This window comes from Cebus imitator, unplaced genomic scaffold (assembly GCF_001604975.1).
Source record: "Cebus imitator isolate Cc_AM_T3 unplaced genomic scaffold, Cebus_imitator-1.0 Scaffold401, whole genome shotgun sequence".
NCBI lineage: Eukaryota > Metazoa > Chordata > Mammalia > Primates > Cebidae > Cebus > Cebus imitator.
This window is the reverse complement of record NW_016107716.1, coordinates 907,423-912,937: the sequence shown is the minus strand read 5'-3', so window position 1 is coordinate 912,937 and position 5,515 is coordinate 907,423. Positions and strand designations below refer to the sequence as shown.

At 45.2% G+C, this 5,515-nt stretch overlaps 1 long non-coding RNA gene across 1 annotated transcript in view; it reads left to right on the top strand.

The window, feature by feature from the left end:
- LOC119468248 overlaps nt 1-2,454 on the top strand; it is a 6,000-nt gene extending 3,546 nt beyond the window's left edge. Inside the window, exon 3 of the long non-coding RNA XR_005196906.1 lies at nt 1,287-2,454. This is a non-coding gene — a long non-coding RNA (uncharacterized LOC119468248). The remainder of the gene's footprint in view (nt 1-1,286) is intronic.
- Nucleotides 2,455-5,515: the final 3,061 nt, after the last annotated feature.

Below are 5,515 nucleotides of genomic sequence, written 5' to 3'. Positions count from 1 at the left end.
ACGACATCAGAGAGTGCAGCCCGGGCCTGCATGGGCGAACCAAAAACCTTTGTGATTGTGAACCCAAAGACCTCGGCTAGCTGCCTCCCAGTCTCTTGGTTTCCCTCTAAATATTTGCTCGGAAATAAAGAAAGTAAGAATGGACAGAGTACGGTGGCTTACGCCTGTAATTCCAGCACTTTGCAGGGGCCGAGGCAGGAGGATCACTTGTGCTCAGAGGTTTGAGACCAACCTGGGCAACATGGCAAAACCTCATCTCTAAAAAAATACAAAAATTAGTCAGGCATGGTGGTGTGTACCTGTAGTCCTAGTTACCCAGGTGGCTGAGGTGGGAGGATTGCTTGAGCCCAGGAGGCAGAGATTGCAGTGAGCCGTGATAGTGCCACTGCACTCCAGCCTGGGTGACAGAACCAGACCTTGTCTCAAAACAAAACAAAAAACCCAACGAAGTAAAAATGACTTCCAGTGGTTGACTGAGCAAGGCTCCTCGGAACTGGAGAGTTTGTCAGCATTTCTAGAAAAGTGAGACTCACATACCCTGGCTTCTAGGCCACCAAGTGTTAGCCAATTGTAGACCAGTCAATCGGTCTTGTAAAGCATGCTTGTATATGTGTGTGTGTGTGTGTGTATCATGCATAAATGTTATATATAGTATTATGTACACATGCATGTTTATATGTGTATACACACCTACAGTCTAGTATCTATGTCAAGCAAGCTCATAAAAACGAGTGACTGACTTACACCAAATGAACCTTCAGTTTTCTTCACACAACCAGTACCATAAAAGATGAAAATGGAATTGACAGGAGGGCAGGAAGGTTACTGAGAAGCAGAAGCTCCATCTGCTTGGAACTGGCCAGATGATTGATCGACTTCTGCCCAAGCCCAGAAACTGGTCCTTGGTGGCTCTCCCCACCCTGCCCCATAAGGCCCAAAGCTCCTGGGCATCTCCTAGACCAATCTTTCCTTACTTGTCCCCTTGCCATCCATGCTGACACAGATCTTGATTCCCAAATGGAGAAGACCTGTCATTAACCACTTCCGCCGGCAAGCCTGCCAGACAGCGTGCACTTCCCAGACACACAGATCACCAGCAGACAAGCCTATCTGAGCCTTGGTTTTCTCATCTGTCAAATGGGGATAAGAATACTAGTATCTTTCTCAGCTGCTGGCTTTGAGGATTAAATTGGTCATACTTGTGGAACTCTTAGAAAAGTAGTCGGCACAAAGTGAGTGTTCACCTAGTAGAGCTGGAATTATTGTTACTTCCCTTGTTGTTACAGACTTCACACATCCCTGCGCTGTTGCCAACAGTACGCCTCGAGTGCCACTCCTGGGGCCTTCCCCAGCCCTGGACACAGCCGTTTCCTCTCAAATCAATGATGACCAGAGAATTCATAAGGCAGCAAATGACTTCCCCATATTAGGGCTGCTGCGAAGTACCACATAGAGAAATAATGTACAACCCTGGAAAAAGCTCAAGGCCTGGGAAAACACCAAGTGCCTGGAATCTGTTGTTTGTTGTGAAATCAATGCTAAATCTATAAAAAGCTAAAGTGGACGGACTTATATGGAAGAAACTTTTAATTCAACGATTTGGATGAAGAAATGCATAAGAGGCGTCCTTTCCCAAATCTGATGTGATCCCGTCCTGGTTTTAAATTGAGATGCAGAGCTCCTGAGAGGACAGCTGATGTGCGTCCATGTTTGGGAGCCACACTGTGGCTTCCCTTGGCCCCTTTAAGCGGCTGCCTGTCCCTGGCCAGGGAAGACACAGGTGAGATAGGCCACAGGTGCTTCCTGAAACTGTCTCCTCCTGCCTCCACTTGACGTTAGCTTTGCAAATCCTGGGGGCTTTGTGGGCACCTCTGGGATGCAACTTGTTGGTTTCGTGTCCACTTTGCCAGGACCTGCCAGCAGATATGGGTTGCTTGTCTTCTTTGTCCCCAAGTCCCTATGCACCTCCTGATGGTCTGTGGCCTGGATGGGATGGAGTCCTCTGCACCAGGCACCTTCTTAAGGCTCTACCCACCACCATTCCCATTCTCTCTGCTTGTTACTATAATCCCCGTTTTTAGAGGAGGAAACAGCTCATAAAGGCTCAGTCATTTTACTCAAATTCAGCAGCAAAGCTTGGATCTGAACCGAAAGTTTTGTCGTACTTGCCACTTTCTCCTCTGGATGACGTTTTGGTGGCTCCATGTTACATTCTCCACTAGACTGTACACCTTTTGAGCTCAAGGGCTGTTCTATCCATCGAGCCCAGTCTTACACATGGATGTTGCTGAAAGTGGATGAGGATGGATGGATGGATGTTGGTGAAAATTAAAGGGAAACAGAGGATGATATTGATAGAATTAAGGGAAGTTTCTTTTGTATATAACTTTTATTCTGATTATAATGTTATTACATGGTCCTAAACATCCAAATACAGGAATGTAGAATATATCAGATGAAAGCCCTCCAAATTCGACTCCTCAGAGTTAACCATTATTAATGGTTTGGTATATGTTCTTCAAGATTTTTTCTATGTATGTACTGGCATATAATTACGTACAGAATTCAAAAACTGAGTTCACGTGATATGTGCTATTCTGCGTCATTTTTTTTTTTCCAGTGAGCGTTCTGGTTTGGATATGCGGTCTTGTTCTTTTTTTGAATGGCTGTGTTCTGTACATGGTTCTGCATGTAGCATTTTGCTTAATGAATCCCCTATTGATTGGCATTTGTGTTTGTCCTCATTTTTTTTTGAAATTACAAACAATGCTGCAACAAACATCTTTGGAGGGAAGATAATTTTAAAAGGAGTGTGTCCAGGTGAGGAGGAAAAGCCAGCAGGATGGAGAAGAGTTGTCAACTTCATGGAGCCCCTTGCCCAAGTAGGGAAATAAAATATAAACAAACTTCGATTCAAAGTTAGATTCACTTTCCCAAGTAGGGAAAGTGAATGAACCAGGGGGAGTGGTGGGTGCGCTTGCAATTTAGGAAGGGAAGGGCCACCTCTCCTTGGAATAAGAATGAATGCAGATAGGCTCTGTGAGGAAAGAATCTGGGTTTTGTGAGTGATGATGAGGTTGGTGACACGAAACATGCTTTGATGTACAGAGGACAGAATTGGAGGACGCACCTGTTGGTGGCCCTCAGATTTCTTTGTGATATAGGAGGTGAGGTTGTATGCTGGGAACAGGGCACCTGGTAGAGGGGTCAGTAGCAAATGCTGAAAATATGTGGGAAGGTTTTGGAGGCAGCCACTTGATTCAAATATATGAAGGCTGTTTGAAAAGCACAAGAACAACCTGTTAGTTTTGAGGCCCAGTGCTCGGCATGGAGAAGATTTGAGAAGGGCCATTCCTGTCGTTTAGGCTGCTTCTCCATGGGCTCTTCATTTCATTCCTCACAATCTCAGGACCTCTTCTGCCCTTCCTCCCGATACGTTTTCTTTCCTCCTTTTTTCTAGTTCTCTTTTGCAAGTCTTCATATCTCCAGAATCAGTGCTTCTAGCATTCGAGAAAGGCAGTTTTGTTTCTTCCTGTCACACCTGCACCTTTTTTTCAGGGACTTCAGAAACGCCTTCACGTGTCAGCAATGACTGAAAGATCCCAGCCAATGGCCGAGATGTTAATAACCATGCTGCCACCAGATGGCGCTCGCCACCCAATATCTTGGACTTCCTGATCAGACCGATAGGTAATTTTTGTGTGACAACCTATAGTATAAGAGTATTTTATTTTATATTTTAAACAGGGTGTCGCTCTTTCACCCAGGCTGGAGTGTAGTGGTGCAGTCGCGGCTCACTGCAGCCTCAAACTTCTGGGCTCAAGTGACCCTCCTGCCTCAGCTTCCGAAATAGCTGAGACTACAGGCACACACCACCATGCCCAGATAATTTTTTATTTTTTGTGTAGACGGGGTCTTCCTATGTTGCCCAGGCTGGTCTCAAAGTCCTGGGCTCAAGCGATCCTCCTGCCTCGACCTCCCAAAGTGCTGGGATTACATTTATGAAATGTGCACATGTCTAAAAGTTGTGCGTGTAGCTTTTGAGCATTTTCAGTTAAGGAACTGCAGGTTTCTAAATAAAAACAACTTTGATTCATAGTTTGCCCTGTGGGCACCAAAGTGCTTAAGATGTAAGAAAAGGAAACACCATAAAACGATCATCTTTTGCTCATCCCATTTTGGAATAAGCAGAGGATTTTAACTACATTCTATGCTAGGGAGGGGTCAATTTTATAATTGATGAATAATAAAAAATCAAGCTCAGAGCTCCCAGTGTATATTCTAAATCTACTTACTGAGTTAAATTTTGAAAACAAAAACACAGCGAATCAAACACAATAATATAAGAAATATACCCAGGTGAAAAATGTTCAAATAGTTAAACATATGTCTAATGTATCTGCTGTGACTTAATCCACCAATTGAAATGAGCAGAGACATTTATTTTTTATGACTCTGTTCTGTGTCTGTCTCTGAGCTTTCATCCTGCCTGACTCTTCAGAAGATCAGCTCAGACCCCTAGAGGAGTGGGGAGTGTGAACCCCGAAAATTTGAGACACGTCTCAGTTAATTTAGAAAGTTTTATTTGAAAAGGTTGGTTAAGGACGCGTGCTTGTGCCACAGCCTCAAGAAGTCCTGATGACATGTGCTCAAGGTGGTTGGGGCACAGCTTGGCTTTATACATATTGGGGAGACGTGAGACACCAATCAGTATGTGTAAGAAGTACATTAGTTCTTCCAGAAAGCGAGGACAGCTAGACGCAGGGACGAGGCTTCCAGGTCACAGGTAGGTGAGAAAAAAACGATTCCATTCTTTTGAGTTTCTGGTAAGCCTTTCCAAAACAGCCAATCAGGATATGCATCTGTCTTCAGTGAGCACAGGGATGGCAGAATAGAAAGAGAGGCAGGTTTGCTCTGAGAAGTTTCCAGCTTGAATTTTCCTTTTAGCTTAGTGATTTTCGGGGCCCCAGATATTTTCCTTTCACAGGAGTCCTTGCCTCCCAGGGATTGAGTACAGCTTCTGAGTCTGATGTAAACAAGAGTGGGGTGTGTGGAAGGCAGGTAGACGATTGAGTTTGTAATTCAACTCCTTCATCCCAACTCTGTGTGGAAGATCCATCATTTCTCACATAGAGTTGGCAGGGTCCCACTTTTCTCAGGTCTGCCAGACCTCACCTGTTATCTTCCTCCCCTTCCCTCTACACGCCTTTCTCCAGAAGGTGCAGAGAAACAGCCCTCTCCCTTCCCTTCCTGGACACCTGGTCGATGCCCTAGCGTTGCTGTGTTCCACAAGCTCCTCTGTGATCCCCTAAGGCCTTTAGGCCTTCCTTTAGAAGACAAAAGCCAACTGGCTTACTTCCCCTGCACATGCCCCATGAGGCAACACGTACAGAGTTTAGGATCAGCTTGAATGGGTATGAAGGAAAAGAGAAAAGATGGCCGGGCGCGGTGGCTCAAGCCTGTAATCCCAGCACTTTGGGAGGCCGAGGCGGGTGGATCACGAGGTCAAGAGATC